Raw genomic sequence first — 18,231 nt, 5'->3', positions numbered from 1 at the left:
CTAATGTAGTCCATCACCAGTATGAACAGCAGTGGGCTCGGAGCTGAACCCTGGTGTACACCCAATCCAACTGGGAACCCCTGTGAGGCCAAACACTGTTCGTACTTGAGTCATTGGGTCATTGTACATAGCCTGCACTAATTCTACCAGTGTTTCTGGGACTTCAGACCACTGCAGTACTGCCCAGATCAGCTTTCTTGGGACCTTGTCATATGCTTTCTCCAAGTCTAGGAATGCCCATCTGGACTGTCTCCTCATCTCTCTAGCTTCTTATCAAGTATCTGTCTTAATGCAAACATTGGGTCAATTGTGCTGCATCCTGATCTGAATCTGAACTGCTCAGCTCCCATCTTATATTCTATTACTCAATCACCCTCTCCAGAACTTTCATGCAATGTGGTAGGAGTTTGATGCCTCTGTACTGCCCACAGTTGTGGATGTTCCCTTTGTTCTTATACACTGGCACAAGTATGCTTATTCTCCATTCATCTGTCATACGCCTTTCTCTCCACACTGCTATTAATACCCTCAGGAGCCATTTCTCCCGTATCTCACCCAGCATCTTTAGCATATCTGCTGTGACCACATCTGAGCCTGCTGCTTTCCCTGACTTCATCTTCCTTAGTACTGTTCTTACTTCTTCTAAGGTGGGCTCCTCTTCTCTCATTGCAGGCTGTTTCTAGAGCAGTACAACTTCTGTGGGGTTTTCTTCATTAGAAGCTGCTGGAAATACTCATTTGATCTGCCTTTGATGTGCTGTGGACTGGTGAGCAGTTTATTGTTGGCATCCCTTATGAAGGGTGTCTGACTATCTTCTTTATCTTTCTGTCTTTGCCTTACAACCTGATATAGTTTCTTTGTGCCCCTTACTGAGTCACTTTCCAGAAGTTGGTACAGTGCCTCCGATGCCCTATTCTTTACTATTGCAACTTCTTTCTTAGCTTCTTTGTTAGCCAACCAGTAGTCCTTCCTAGCCTGGCCAGTCTTTTCCATCTCCCACTTCTTCCTGCACTCCTTCTTTCTTTTAATGAGTTTCTGGACTTCTGCATTCAACCACCAGCTTTCCTTATGTACCTTATTTCCATACCTGGCTCGGCCACATATCTTTTCTGTAGTCCTAACACATGCTGTTTTTAGACGCTGCCATTCTTCTTCAACTCCACCTACTTCCTCCTCTTCTTGGGGTGCTAGAGCCCAGAGTTATTCCTTGAACTGTTGTACTTTCTCTCCAGTCATCTTCCAGGTCTTCAGCCTGGTCTCTGTTGACCTTAGAGCCTTCTCTGACCACTGCTTGCAGCTGATTGTGGCAACTAGTGGTTTATGCTGAGGGCCAACTGTTTCACTGGGGATGACTTTGCAATCATGGATTTTACCCCAGTGCTTTTTCCTTACCAGAAGGAAGTCTACCTGAGCTGTTGGCTACTCCTGTATGTGATCTTGTGACTGTCTCTCTTTCTGAACCATGTGTTGGCTACTATCAAGCCATTTGCCAAACAGAAGTCTAGAATGGTTTCTCCTTCTTTATTCCTGTTACCCCACCCATGTGGAGCCAGGCAGTCCTCATATCCTGTTCTGTAATATGTGCATACAAATCACCCATTATCAACACCAGTCCTGCTTTATCTAGTAGGTCCTGCAACTGCTGCCTAAATGCACTCTTTTCCTCACTATCACAACCTGCTGTAGGACATAAGCTGAGATTATGAATACTGCCCTATCATTACACTGGTGTCTGATTGCCATGAGTCTGTCATTAATTCTGATATCCCTCACTGCCTTCTGAAGCCTCTCTCTCACCACAATTCCTACACCATTTCTAGCCTGTCCCCCACCTGAGTAGTAGAGTCTGGATCCCAAGCCAAGCCAAGCGGCTTTGCTGCACTGCCCTTCCTTCTCGCCTCTTAGATACATAGGATGTCCAGCCTCCTCCATATCAACATGTCATCCACTTCCAAGCCTGTCAGTGAACCTACATAGCAATTTTCAGTTCATGTTTGGCAGGTTGGTTGGTTTTAAGTCCAGCACAGACCTAACCCAGGCTGGGCAACTAAACACCAGCCAGCCAGTAGCTTATTGGCCCAGGGCTGCTGGGCTTTATGGTGGGCACACACTGGCCAATAGGGGCACATATACCCCTCCCATTGTTAGCAAGAGTCAGAGTAGGCTGGATCCTCAACCCACTTATCACCGGTAACTACTCCTGTCCATTTCTGGTGACATCAGTCAACATGACCGAATCACCTAGAGCCATATTTTTACACAGTTGATTCGCTAGCCCTGCCACGACACGCAGTCTGTGATCCATGTTCTCCTATCTTGATGATACTGTTCACCACAGTAGATGTCAAAAGCAGTTGGTCTGTAGAACTATTCCCATTATAGGGCATCGTATAGAATCTGTGCTGCTAGCCACAGTTCCATTCATTGGTGACTTTGAGATGAAAGCACTCAGCATGTTTTGCAGACATGGGAGAAACCCCACAGAGACACAGGGGGAACATGCAAACTCCAAACAGGCATTGGTCAGAGGTCAGGATCAAACCTTGTACCTTGTGCATGGGAGGCAAAGACCTTAACCATTAAGCCATCTCGTCTTTGGCAAACAACCTTAATAAATGGATACAAGCCCTAAATAACACGTCCTACATGGATAGACTCAAAGCCCTGCTACTATATTCAGTATCCTACAGACTGCTAAGAGGTGACATTTGTCTTGCATACAAGATATCCTCCAACCTATTACTGATCTATTTACTGCACATCAGCAAGTCAAATGGCATCAGAGATACTCGGTATGGGGATCTAAACCTCTTCTGCAACATCAACAGAATGGTTTGGAGGGACAGATATATTTCACAGAGGATACTGCAACTGTGGAACTGACTCTCCAGCCACATAAAACACTCTTTATTCCTGTCCATTTTCCATCACAACTTAGATCTATGGATGGGAAATAGAAAATTTATCCCAGGACTGCCCCCTGTCCTACTAATGTATAGATACAGTTCCTAAATGATTTACCCCATGCATAGGTCCCCTCCAATTATCTATGGTATAATCCCAGTTATTCTCATTAGGGGTAAAATATAATTATTGACATTGGGATGGAAAAGGCCAAAATGGGAAAGGTTATTTTGAGCACAAACAGGAAAACTGGCTAGGCTTAAAATGGCTCTCACGGGCATCTAGCCTAGTACTTATCTATAAACCTATGAATCTATAAGAAAAGTCTGAGCAATAAACAAGGGACATATGTTAGTGTCATGTCCGTGGATCTGAAAGTGGCCCAAACCTTTGAGTTTCGCAATATTTGGTTTAGTACAGCAGATCCTCAGATATGGCTCCTTTTCCTCTCAGTTTTACACACATATAAATAAAAATGACATACCACAACAGATTCAGATTCAAATTGCAAGTTCAAGTTTAATGAATGAGCACCATTTTAGGATACAGAACATCTATTTCCATAGGGCCTCTAAAATAACCCCCTAAATAAACTTTATAGACTATATGCAAACAAAGCTGAAGCTCTTATAGACAGCAACAACAAAACTGCATAATGAAGAGAAGCTGTATAATGTAATTAATGCATAATGAATGAAGACACGCTTACTGGATTTTTTCTCAGTGTAAGCCTGGTCCAAAGGCTGTCTGGTCCACATGTACTGGACTAGTCACAACTCACCAATGTTTTCCGATTGAGAGAATCATTTCCCAGAATTTCAATGATTCTCCCCTTGCTATTCAACTATTGATAGATGTATGGTCATCATATCTCATCTCAGGAAAGTCACAGTCAACACTACAGGTTGCAAGACAGCCTCTAGCTTCTTCTTCTTATACTGTTTTAGCAATGTTGTCATAGCTCCAGGAAATGGAAAAAAAATGCTCTTGAGGGTAGTTCTTTATTAAACATTTGGGGACTGATGTTCAATTCCCTGTATATATGCTGTGACATCCCTGCTCTGGGCCAGTGATCAAGGAGTCTCAGTCCTCACCACGGACACCAGTGAGGGATGTTCACTTGGAATACATACAGATACACACAGTATTTCCAGGTACAGCACTATGTACCAAGCAGAATTTCCCTTAAGAGCACACAGAGAACACACACAGTCTTCTCTCTCCAGGCCCCCAAATAAGACTCCCCACTGACACAGCTGTACAGTTGAGTCCTCAGCCAAGTGTTCCAAGCCAAGTCCTCCACCACCCTGTCTGTGAAACCAGTGTTCTCTGTCCCTGCTAAAAGTAGCTCACACACAATCTTTGAAATTTGATTTTCACATGCACACACACACACACACACACACACACACACACACACACACACCTAGGAAAGGCTGAAACAGATTTGCTAGCTATGCCCCTCTGCCCAGACTATAAGGTATGTACTGCCACCAGAACATTCCAAAGCTAGCTAATCTAAGGCACTTACAAGGGTATATTATTGTTTGTTTTTGTCTTTCGGCTTTTCCCGGTTAGGGGTCGCCACAGCGGAACTCCAGTCTGCTAATGATTGGCAGTTGATTTTTACGTTCCGGCCTGCCAGGCCTGACACACAACCTTCAACGAAGGTACACCCATTCAAGCATGTCTCCACGCAGAAGACACTCTAGCTGAGAATCGAACCAGACAGCGTCTTACTGTGAGGCGACAACGCTACTGCAGCACCACCACCGCGAGTTACAAGGGTATATTATACTGAGTAAAATTAATACTAATACAAATGGAAGTGTTTGACCAATGCAACAAGTCTTTCAGAAGCGGCCATAGTGTTACCAAATAAATAAACTATTCTCAGAGGTGAAAATATTCTTTAAAAGACCAGTCACAGTGAAAGGGTTAAATATATTTAGTAATAAGGCTCAAAATTCAAACCCACCACCATAAACAGCACAAGTAAAAAAATGAGGGTTATGCTACTCAACGCCAGGAGTTTAAATCTCAAAATGCATGCACTCGAAGCACTCCTAAGCATGTGCAGTAACTGAAACCTGGTTCAAGGCTCCAGAGAGCACTACAGCACTACTGGGCTACAACTCATACCACACATTTTGGCCACAAAACACGGACCAAAACACAAAAGGAGGGGGTGTAACCATATTCATCAAGGATACTCACACCTCCAGGTTAGTGGCACAGCATAATACCTCTGAGATCATCCATGTGCAACTAACATCGGGCAAATCTGCAATGCAATTTGTAGCCTGCTACAGATCACCCTCCATGACCCAGGACTACCACTCCACCTTTCTGGAGACACTGGAAAACATGAAGGTCCTACTAAACACCCTGATATTGGGCAATTTCAATTACCCTACCATTAACTGGGAAAACTACTTGAGTACAAACTCCCAGGCTCAGCGCTTCCTGGAATTTATCAACTCAAATGCCCTAGATCAGCTGGTAAACTCCCCTACCAGAGGCCACAACATACTGGACCTGGTCATCACCAACATGGGCGACAGGTGTTCCGTAGTGGAGGTCAACCCGTCACTGGTTAGATTAGACCATAAACTAATCACCCTGGATGTCCACACCCCACCACCTCCCCCAACCAAGGAAACCACAGTGAAAAACCTTTCTAAAGCAAACTTCACCTTACTTAAGGCAGAGGTGGTAAGTTTCACAGCCCCCACGCTAAAGGATAACACTGCCCAAGATGCAGAATCCTTTACAATTGCACTCTATGAGCACCTACAAGGATGCATGGATCGTGCCATCCCTAGCAAGACCAAGACTCACTCCCCTAAGAGAAGGAAACCAGTCTGGTGGACCCCTGCCATAAACAAGTTATACAACAGAAGGAGGAAACTAGTTCAGAAAAAAAGCAAATCCCGAGAAGGAAAGACATCCCTGATCAGTATCAGTAAGAAACTAAGGTCCCTCATAAAATCATCCAAGGCTAACTTCGAAAGAAAAATAGCCAAGGATTTGAAAGATAACCACAAAGCCTTCTTTAGCTATGTCAAGAATCTAAGTGGCAACTCGCAGATATGCTCTGAGTTAGTGCAAAATAGCACAAAATATACTGAACCTACTGATATTGCCAACATCCTGGCAGATAGGTTCAGTGCAAACTTCACCTCCCTCTCACCTTCAAAAGGACCCACAACAATACCGGAAAAGTGTACTGTCCTGGAAATCACAGAAGGACAGGTGAAAACAGCCCTTTCAAAAGCCAAAAACACAGCATCAATGGGGCCAGATGGTGTCCCAGGCTGCGTCTTGCATGAACTACAGAACGAACTAACCCCCACCTAAACACACTGTTCAACTTCAGCCTCTCCACAGGCTACGTGCCCATAGAATGGTGCACAGCAACAGTTATTCCACTCCACAAAGGAGGGGCCACAACTGACCCTGGTAACTATCCCCCCATAAGGCTGACTAGCCTGGTCTGCAAAGCTATGGAGCGCATCATCATGGAACTCATAAACAAAGACATTGGGAACCTCCAAACACTTGACCCGACCCAGTTCGGCTTTGTTAAGGGCAGATCATGCCTACTAAACTTGGTTGACTTCTTCGAGACAGTCACCAAGGCCATAGATGAGGGAAAGGTGGTTCACACAGCCTACCTTGATCTTGCCAAGGCGTTCGACACCATTCCTCACTCAGGTATTATAGAAAAACTCACCAGCATGAACATAAACCCCTACGTCACAAGATGGGTTGCCAACTGGCTTACAGATAGAACTCACACGGTAAGAATAATGGGCTCCAGGTCCGACTCTAAACCAGTCACAAGTGGTGGCCCGCAAGGCTCGGTTCTGGGACCCCTAATGTTTAGCATATATTTCTCAGAAGTACAGGCAAACACAGGAGGACTATGGCTAACCAAGTTCGCCGATGACTGCAAACTGGGAGCCATAATTGACTCTCTGGCTGACACGGACATCCTTCAAAAAGGCCTTACTGAGACACCTGGTGTCAAAGTCATGGCCTCAAGCTAAATGCCAAAAAATGCATAGTCATCCCATTTGGGAAAAACAAAACACCCACAAATTACCACATAGGCGGCAGCCCCCTTAATACAGAAGAGGTAATAAAAGATCTGGGGACCTAGGTAGATAGTAATCTCTCCTTTGACAATCATATTGCCAAAGTAGTTAGGAAATCCTTCTAGGTGGCCCATCTAATTACTAAGGGGTTTGCATCTAGAAATAAAGAGGTTATAGTGCCTCTCTACTCGTCACTCATCAGACCCATCATAGAGTACAATGCCCCATTTGGGATGTGCCTCACAAGACACTTCTAACAGCTGGAAAGACCACAAAAGCACCTCACCAAGTGGATTACTGAACTCAAACATATATCCTATGCAGCCCAACTGAAAAAACTCCAGCTGTACTCAGTGGCATATCGCTTACTCAGAGGTGATCTCTGCCTGACTTACAAAGTCATGTCCAACTCAGAATTGATGGAAATGCTCCACCTAAAGAAATCCAAGTCACCGCGAGCCACGTGCTCAAGTGAGCTAAACCTCACCACAACAATAAATAGAACATGCTGGAGGGATAGATCCTTGTCACAGAGACTCCCCATGCTTTGGAACAAAATTCCTAACTACATTAGGCAGAGCCCCTCACTAACACTCTTCAAGAGAAGCCTTGATGAGTGGATGGGTAACAGAAAATACACCCCTTGGATCACTTCATTGGCTCTGCTTGACAGAGGCTCAGTTAATTAATCAATGGGGCGGCGAAAGCCAACACACTCTGGCTAGGCTTAAAAATGCTCTCGGGCAGATAGCCTAGTACCTACCTATGAACCTATGAACCTATACATAATAAAATAACATGAAAATACTAAATATATGTTTACAATAAACACCAGAGTTTCAATCACAGGAAATATTAAAAGTAACACAGATGGATAGATTCACACAGATACAGAAAAACAATAATTAACTAATCTCACTATATTTTCCTAACTGATCTAAATAATTACTATTCCCTGATTACTTAGGCAAGACGAAATGGGTGAATAAGCCTTTTTTGTCAGGTTCCAAAAACAGATTGCACTAAGACTTCTGCCTCATCTAGTATTAAAACATCATTTCAGTGCTGGCTTGCAGAATGACATCACATGTATCTGGTCATCATACTCTGGTTCCCACACTACCCCCTTTTCTAGAAACTGAACCAGAATTTAACACATATGTGTTACCATACACACAGATAGAGCTTCACTGAGATGTGTTATAGCATCTGGAAGCTATAAATCCATTTCCAACTTCCACCCTTCCAGGATAGCAATTAGTTTACCTCTAGGAACAATACAGTAAGATTTCTAGTCCTGGTTTTCATAGACAGTTCATCTCTGACTGCAATCGTTAATGTAAGATACAATCTTTATGGCCTAAACCAGGTAATTTAATTTCAGACTATTTTTCAAAGTTAGCAGGACTGAGATTAACCTTTTCACTTCCAGTGTCCTCTGTTACAATATATTAATTTAAACAGTTACAATACAGTCCAACATAGAAGTCTATTTCTTTTCTGTCCATCAGGACCCACTGTTGGTTCACTTTTAACACAAACAGCTTTACAAATACATTTTCAACACAAACACCTGTACAAATCAGTTTGATATACAAATGACACATAATTCTTTACAAAACTCCAGCTAGCTATGCTGGAATATGTTACACATCCACTGCTGTACTTCTCCTAGCATAACTGGCAATACCTCACATCATCACACATGCATACATACAGAAAGTTATTCAACTGAACATCAAAACCACTGGAGTTCTTTTATAAGCACATTAATGTCAACTGTGTTACCACAATGCTTTAAATAATGCTTTAAAATATTTCTTCTATATGCAGAGCACAAAGACACTGTTATGACTAGACATACTTTGGTGGCAAAGGTCTATAATCTGCAGTACATGTAAAGAAAATAAATTTGTTAAGAGACCTTTTTTACAGCTAATAGTTGTATTTATTCATATTTTCAGATGACTTATAAAATATTTTAACAGTTGACATCAGTTGACAGATGAACAGTTGTAATCATTTAAATGTGAAGGCCTCCTGGGAGTAATGCTTTGTCTGACAGGTAAGCAATTGTAAATTGCTGTTTCACTTTCAGAACTAAGGTCACCTAATAATTTCTTCCACCACCACCAATGTCTTGCCAGGGCTTCTAAACAGAACACCTCTTTGTGTTGAGTATTTGTCATTTGTCAGTGAAACATGTATCCCCTTTATCTCACTTATTTGACAGAGTACATAGATGAGCAAAGTGTTTTACTTGTGTTATTTCCAATTTCTTATCAAAAACAAACTGCCTTTCATAAAATGAGTTATCATTTGACTTATCTTCTTCCATTTATTTCCTATGCTGTTCTTTCCCTTTTGATCTCTATTCTTTACATTTATACGTGTTATATCCCTAGACCTAGTTATAATAGGTATTTTGTTTCTTTAGTTATTTTTTTAGCAACAGACTGGCTGGTGCAGGTCCAACAGGAAGAAGTATAAGTGTCCCTTAGGATCTCAGATTGTTGTTAAATTGTTTCAAGTCAATTATTGCAGACTGCATTTGTTATGGCTTTGCTTCCACTCTTTATGAAGAGTTTCACTGGTGCTCTAGTCCACAGCAGGACAATGACAAGCTCAACTGGCACTCTTGGCAGTTTCCAGACTGGCACCCCCTCATTCCAAAGATAAGGACCAAAAAAACATAATTGGAACTGCAGAACTACATAAGGGGGTGGTATTAGCTACTTGCTGTAGTTATTAGCATCTAAACATATTTATTTAAGCAGCTGTGATGCCAGCTGTGGCTGCTTAAATGAATGCAGGTGTCACACTTGTGCCTGACTGGCAACTCTTCTGAATTGTCAGTTGCACCCCCTAACATCCTGCATTAGCAGCAACTGCCCCCTTTACCCCACCATAGATATGCTACTGGTCTACTGGCTAGAGTCACCTTGCTTTGTGTAACCTCTTGGCTCTCACAAAATCCTTTGAAAAATCAGTGTCTGGTACTGTGAACATGGTGAATGCTTATTTCAAGAGCTGGAACTGCACACTTATGATGATATGGTGGGTGTCAGTTATGTCACTGAAAATCACTGTAATCAATAGCAAAGAGCAACTAACAAGTACGTTTTTGCTCTGTGCTGACCAATACAAATCAATGTACAAAACATTCCATGGTTTTCTTCAGTATTCAGTTTTTGTCTTTTTTAATTTGTCCATATGTTTTCGGTTTGTAATAGCACAGTAGAAGTGGACCCCATTCCTCTGTCAGGGTACAATTAGAGTTCATGAAATTAGTATTGCTTCAATCTTTAATGTTACTCGAGTGATCTTCTCAGTATCTGCAGAGTATTGAGAATTGCCTCCTTCTACAGTTCATATTTTTTCTTGGACTAGTATATCTAGTTTTCTTGTCTCTGCTGTTTGAACTGTTGGTATTAAGTGATTTTATGTGATATTAGCTTTATCACTCTTGATAATGCTTTGTGGTTCCTGTTTTCAATGTTTCTCAGCTACTTCTTTATTGTAGTGTTTGCTCAATCCCAAGTGAAACAGTCTTGACACATTATTTGCTTTTCAGTATACAGACCCTCAGCTATGAGGGTATCACATCCAGAAATGGAATGTGCAACTGCTTCTAATTTTGTTTTACAGAACCTGCGTTTGTCCGTTATTCCCACTTTTCATTGGATTTTGTAAACCAATATGTATGTAAGCCCAGTATCTCTGAAACACCATCATGATCCTTTTATCTTCTGGTTTCTGTTCTCCTCACTTTAACCATTTCTGCGTCAAATCTTGGTCAGCATGAAATTGTTCTAGAATTGCTCTATAGCTGTTACTATATTTGTGGACTTTCCAGTTTTCTTTCCTTTTCTTCTGGTCATTTTCTTTGTATGCTTTCTTTCTTTCTTGGCACTTTCAGTTGCTGTCTGATTCATATCTTCTGGTTTGATTTCCATTCTCACTCCGCTCAGACATTTCAAACATCAGGAGAGAAATGAACATACTGAATGTATGCTAGATTCAGTTTCATGAGTTCAAATCTATAATGTAGGAAGTAGCCTGCCACAGGCATTATTGTTGTGCATGCGAATTTTGTTTCTATTTTTTAAAGTTGTAAGAAATGAATTAGTATTATCTGTTGAAAAGAGTATATGCCTTTGAAGCATATTTATCAGAGAAAATGTTATTCCATCGACTTAGAAACACATGAAGAAGCGCACATAATGTCTGTAGCAGGAGAAAAACAGATGGAATATCTGGAAAACACGAGACTACTACACAAATAATAAATATTTGAAGTAAGATCAACTTTACATATTTATTATTTGTGTGGTAGTCTCATGTTTTTGAGATATTCCACCTGTTTTTCTCCTGCTATGGACATTACATGAGCTTTTTCATGTGCTTCTACGTTGATTATTCTGTAGCTGCATGGTCACATGCTCGGTCTTCTTTTTCTTGGATGTTTAAACGTTGAACAATTACTCTCATTGTTTTATTATTTTATTAACTTGTTCGTTATGAACGGTTCACAATAAAGCTTTTTGAAAAAAAAGTAATTTATTTATTTATTTATTATATAAATAAATAAATAAATAAAATAAAGTAATTCAGTCACATTAGGACAGAATTAGAAATGTATGTTGGCTAAGTTACTGCAAATCCTCCAAGCCTTCTTTGCAAAGGCAGAGGCAGCACAGATGTGAGTAAACTATTGATTACTTTGATAGCCAACACTTTTGGCATAGACAGATAAAGCCCTGACTATAACACAGGTGACATGAGTTCAATTGGCAGATCAGTATCTGAGACTCTAGCAGAGAGGATGGACATGCATGTTATAGGAGAGGAGAAGGAAGGGGTGTATGTGTGGGGGCACACAACATGACAAGATCTCCCTCCTGGAGGCTGGGGAACACTACCATATAGTAATTCTTGAGGATGGATGGGGCAGTGTTTAACATGTTGATTTCTCTCCTGATGTTTACCCGCAAGAGAGCCTATTAAATCCTGAAATCCACCCATGACTTATTCACAACTAAACTAAAATTCCTTTAGATTTGCTATATTGGAAATGGTTAACAATAACCCAAGGGGAGGTAACATTAAAGCCATACTGGGGGAAAAAGAAATTAAATGGCAAATCAGACTTAATGCAGCCAGTCCTCCTGGTATAAATGAATATGTTCCTACCAAACCCCTTTATTAGAAATTAAATTACTATTAGAAGTGTATTAATTTTTTCAATTTTTTAATTTTTTTAAAATATTTATTTATTTACATAAGTATTTTTCAAGTAATTTATATGTTATGTATATATACATTTATATATATATAATATAATAAAATATTTTATGTTATTTCAGTATTAACTTATACTATACACTGTCAACATGTAATGGTATGGCTAGGGTTTTTATTTCATATTTTTTTACTTGGTTCTATGTATTAAATACACATAAATATACCCTTAGATAGACTAGAATGTGTTTTGAAATAAGGGAGAGATTTTATGATATTTATAATAATTTGAAGTGTTATGATATACTGATTTTATGTACTGTTGTTTTAAAATTTAATAACAGGTTAATTGATCAGGTGGTGTAAAAGGCGGGTATTTAAAAGTATATAAATGGCAGATTTTGAATGTACAAGTGTTCTGATGAAATCTACGTTGAGTAGATGAAAGCGCTCAACCATTTTATTGTGTCAAAATAAAAGGAGATATTGTGTACTATATTGGATCGTGGTTTTGTCCTGGGAACACTTTTGGTCTTGTGTTGGTTAGTAAGTGTCGGGTTCCTTGGACTACATTGTTGGAGTTTATTCACAACTATATTAATCTAAGGCAGTGTAAATCACACCTACATGCTTTCATTTCTGTGCTATCTAGATAATATTTGGGCATTGAAATAAAACAAATTATATTATTCCCACACCCTAATTCATTTTTTTCATTATACCAGAGATTAAGCCCATGAAATAATTTCAGGAAATTGCCAGTCCAGTTGGAATCCATACATTTCCAAAATTTAAACAATTTGGCAAAAGAAAGTCAGCCCCTTGCAAAAATGAGTTGGGAGATTTGGTAGGATCTGGCCATTGCACAACTCACCCTTGGACTGCTGCCATGGGATGTGTGTATGGCTTGGAGGATTAAAGCAGAATCCTCTGGAAAGTGATATGTTGCTGCACCCTAATGCCTTGATTTCATCTCAGGCCCAAGCATGAGCTGGAATACATCCAGGCATTGAGATCCATGTAGAGCTGGTGAACAAAGTGAAGCACTAGATACAACTGATGGCCAGCTATGGGTGCAGCAGAAATAAAAATTAGTGTATAAGGGGTCAACTGCATTATTATCTAGTAGATATCAATGAAACAGTGCTAAACTTCTATAAGATGTTATACTTGCCATCACAGGAAATGGGTGAACTTTTTTTTGTTAAAATATGGTCCTCTCATGTAACTCATTCATATTTAAATGTATGAAATAAACTTATTTCCCCTGAGAAAACTTTCTAAGCTATTGATTCAGTCAAGGCCTCAACTTGAAATGGGATATTGATTGATTTCTATAAAGTGCAAAACTGAGAACTGTGAGTGTGGTTGTTAGCCTTATTCAAGGAAGTAACAAGGAAGGAGACTGCCTTACTTGACACAGTTGACTTCTAACCTTTCTTCCTCAAAGGAAAGATGGGATCTCAATTACTTGAATATAGTCTAATCTCCCTTTTGCTCAATAAGACCAAAATTCTGACTAAGGTTTCAATAGAGCATTTTAAGAAGATTACCTTCAAAACTCTACAACTTACCCAGCAAGGTTTCATGAAGGAGATGTAGAGTACTGCAGACTTTTTGCATCTTATAATACAAAGCAACTACTTTGGAACTTATTGTGGGATGCTTTGTGAAGCTGTTGGATGTCAAGTTCCTTTCTATTTTGTTGCAGTATGTTATATCTGATGGCACTTGTCTAAATGCTCAGAAATATATCCCTTTTTGCTGACTTTAGCTGGTGGTACCTAATAGGATACTATTGCCTTCCTTTTCATCCTGGCTGTGAATGCTCCAAGTATATTAAACAAAGTCATGTGGGCTGGAGTATCACACTTTTTGGGTACTAAAATTACAATGGGTTCTTGGTTTGTGGATGAAAAGACACTATTGGAGTTGGAACCCAAAATATTTCTTGAGATTCGTATGTCAGTTGATAAAAATCTCAGGTTTATATGTAAATAAAGATAATTCAGTTTTTATCTCCCAACAAATGATATGTTTCATTACACTAGCAGTGTTAGGCATGGGTCTCAAGTGAGGTGAGTATTACATACATTTAAGAGTGAAGCTGGACCCATCCTTTAATTGAAGTGGGACAATTAAATGCAACCCACCCCCCCTTAACTGCTTCCAAAATTAAGTTGAATTGGTGGATAGCATTGCATTTGTGCTTCTCATCCAAACTCTTTGTAATCAAAATATTCCTAGTGCCTATATTTATGTTGATTACCAGACAGCATCCTAGCAGTTGCTGACAGATTTTTCTCTAGGAATCACAATTTTCTGTCCCATTGCAAGGTCATGACTTCTGTAGAACAAGATGGCGCAGGGTTCCATGATTCCTTGTTTAATGCTAAAGCAGCAACTACCTTTCAATTACTATAGGCTAGATCAAGGTCTCACCCAGGCAGGGTTCTGCAAGAAACAACAGTTATTCTCACCTTCACAAATTCAATCAGGTTTGAGGAAAGTAGGAGAGCGTGGGGTCTAGGGAGGGTCATAAAAATCATCTGAAGGTATGACCAGTCAAGTCCACTCTTTGGAAGAATGGAGACTGCAGGATCGTTTTGGGGAAAATTTATTCAAAATATCTGCAGACACTTAAGCTATGCCTTGATGAACTAAGAACCTTCTCTGTGTACTTCAGTACTACACCATACATTTGCTTGCTCCACTGACCTCCTTCTCTCTAACCACATCTTCCTCTCCTTCTTCCTCCTGTATAAATTAATGTCTTCAAAACCCTTTCCTCTCTCATGTAAAGAATGCTGGACTGTTAATGTAAATATACTTCATGCCAGCAAAACTGTCTCTTTACAAACGCATTCAATTTTTTCTTCCTACCTACTTTTTATACATGTTAATTGAAAAGCCTTGTTTGTGAAGTACCTCACTAAACATATAAAAAAGACCCCAGAGGTTCCTAATTAAGATTATCACTGGTTTAAAAGACCCTAAACTAGAAGAAAAAACTTAAGCACTGTCCCTTTATTCAGTATCTTACAGACTCCTGAGGGGAGCCTATGCCTTGCCTACCATCCCATTAAGGACCAAGTGGTACAGGATCTTGTATCTTCACAAATCGAATAGTCCCACAGATATCAGGACCAGATATCTAAATCTTAATCAGCAATTAAATAAAACAAAGTAGAGAGCTAGTTTCATTACACAGTGCCTTTCCAACCTCTGGAATAGACCTCTTCTGCAACTTAAGCAGTGTGATACATAATCTTCCTTCAAATGGGAACTGAATGATTGGGTGTACATTCAGAAATTCACCCTTGGCTTGACTGGCTTAGCCCTCCTCGAAAAAGGAAGGACAATCTTAGGTACTGGCAAGGAGGAAAATGGTCACCAAACTCACATGTCTTGCATTGCTTATGATTCTATGATCCTATGAAAACATTACAATAGAATGTTTATCAAACAATTGTCATTACTCTGTACTTCATATCAAATCCATCTTTTTATGGTTACTGCATAACTACTACTTGTAGCACCTTTGTTATATCCCCTGGGCTGTGGCTGAATTTGGGTCTTATCTTGATAAGTCAATCACCTCAGTTAACAAACAATAATAAAATAAAAATAATCTATTTTGGCCACAGTTATCACAGATTAGGTCATTTTGTTTGGACTTTAACAGAGGGCCTGTCCATTCTGTTACTCCCTTTGTGGAATGTAAGTAACAAAGTGAGTGATGATAGCTGATGAACCTAGGATGTGAAGGATCATTATATTGTTTATCTTCTTTGAAACATAATAATGCTACACTGGGCTCTGAATTCTTTCATAATAAATACATTTCATTTATATCTGAATTTCTGATTTATTACGGATCCGATTTTCAAAAAGGAAAATAAAGATGGGAAATGTTTTTGCAAACTCCACTGATGTAAAAAATGGAGATATCTACAGCACTACATGTTAATTACCACCACATTCTGGACACATACAGAATGACTGCACACTGAGTAACAGCTTAATTTCAGCACTACTAGTGTGAAAACAGAATCTCAAAAAAGAGAACCAGTGAATTTGTCTTTTTTGGGTAAATTTCAGTAACTGGCTAGTAACTGCACTGCTTGGATGCCAGCAAAGAGGAAATTTAGAGAACCTGAAAGAAAATCAGCCACAAAAGGTGAGGGGAAAACACTAGCCTGAAAAAAAAAACTGTTCAGCAAAATGCAGTTCAAGCTCCAGCTTTGGTTCAAGACATGACTTCCAATAATCTAAAGTTAAAAAAAAATAAAGTCAAATGTTCTCAGAGCTGATGAAAATAAATGAAACATTGATGGAGTATATCAAATCAAATAAAAAGCTGGAACAAATGGACAACTGGAAAAAGCTTTAAACAGATAATTCAGAAGAGCTGATAAAACTACAAAAAATCAGAAGTCAAAATAAAGAATAGGCTGGCTGGCTGAGTATGAGACTGCTAAAGAAGAGATGTTTCAAAAAGTAGTAGAATTAAAGGACAGAGCACGTAGGAAAAAACTGAGATTTTCTGCTGCACCTGAGAAACTGGAAGGAACAATCTGTATTAATTTTATGAAAACACAAATAAGCAACAGGACTGATATTCCAAAGCAGGACTTGTTAATTGAAAGGGCACACTGTGTGTATGCTCCAATTGTGGCCATGAGAAAGCAGCCAAGATAATATAATAGTAAAGATGCAATCCTGCCAGCAGAAAGATTTGATTCTGGCAAAACTGTGGTAGAAGGACAGAGTACTAAAAGTTGGAGACAGTAGACTGTGGAAAACGATTGCTCAGTGTACACCCTGCAGAAGAGGAGCAAATTTATTTAATTAATCAAGAAATGCAGAGAAGCAGGTGTGACATTCACCCTGCTGTATCCAGCTATCTTCTGAACATTTTTCCTGAAGAGTCAAAGTCATTTTTTGAAGCAGAACATGTTAAGGAGGAAATAGAAAAGATTGTTCAACAAAAAGTGAGCTATCACACAAAAGGAACTTTGCTTCTTATTTTTCTGATAGTAAAGCTCATATAGAGACTCTGCCAGTGAAACCTTTTCCAATTTTCCAAAAGAAAATACTTGAGAGACAGAGAAAAGCACAGGAGTTGACTAGAAGAACTGAGTCTGTTGGAAATGAACAAGAAACTGGAGTTGGGAGATGGAGATCAACAGGAAGAAAACCAGCAACTCAGAAATTAATGAATAAATGTGTGATTACAAAGCATCAATCACATTTGTGAAATATGGCTGAACAAGAAAATCTGGAAATATTGGATTTTTTTTTACTTTGCTGAACTTGTAATGGACTCCAAAGCACATGCCTTACTTCATGTCATTAAGAAGAGGGGAAGAGAAAGGAAACAGGTAACTGCAAGTAAAACAAATTTCTTCTTAACATTATTTTTATAAAACAAGACATATACTGCATGTTATAGAGTAAAATAATGTTGGTTAATTTTGTGTATTATAGGGATACTAAAGTGAACAGGTGCCCTTTTTTCCCTTCTTTTTTAATTCTTCTTGTTTAGTTTTAATTAATGTAGGCACTGTGAACTACAAAGAGAAGAAAGCCTGGACAAAACCATGTTTAAGACAAGAGGCTGTAATCTTGGGTTGTGAAGGTGAGGGACTACAGGTTGTAAAAGTTTACAGATCATGAAATAAGTAAAACTGATATGCTTTTATTTTACTTTTGCATAGGAGAATGAGTGGCTTAAGGTCCTTGGCTTGATCTAACAACATTTAAGTGGAATCATGTATATAAAAGAACATTGAATCTAATGCAAAGTTTTCCTTTAGCAAATAAATGTTCATAGTGCAAACACAAGAAGCTTGTAATTGAAGGCAACTGTGTCTCTGGTTCTCATGTTTCTATGGAGACACGCTGATAAGAGGTAATAAAAACAGAATACTTTTTTTTCTTTCAATGGCTAAAAGATAATTATTTTATGAAAGCATTTAAGTTG

The 18,231-nt window shown here is 39.4% G+C and overlaps 1 protein-coding gene across 1 annotated transcript in view; it reads right to left on the bottom strand.

Moving 5' to 3' along the window:
* The window catches only part of NT5DC3 (5'-nucleotidase domain containing 3), a 968,426-nt gene that overhangs the window by 108,098 nt on the left and 842,097 nt on the right, over positions 1 to 18,231 (bottom strand). The window lies entirely within an intron of this gene.

Source organism: Protopterus annectens, chromosome 11.part0 (assembly GCF_019279795.1).
Source record: "Protopterus annectens isolate FY-2018-M chromosome 11.part0, PAN1.0, whole genome shotgun sequence".
In the NCBI taxonomy this organism is placed as follows: domain Eukaryota; kingdom Metazoa; phylum Chordata; order Ceratodontiformes; family Protopteridae; genus Protopterus; species Protopterus annectens.
The sequence above is the reverse complement of the archived record's forward strand: the minus strand, read 5'-3'. Positions and strand labels throughout refer to the sequence as shown.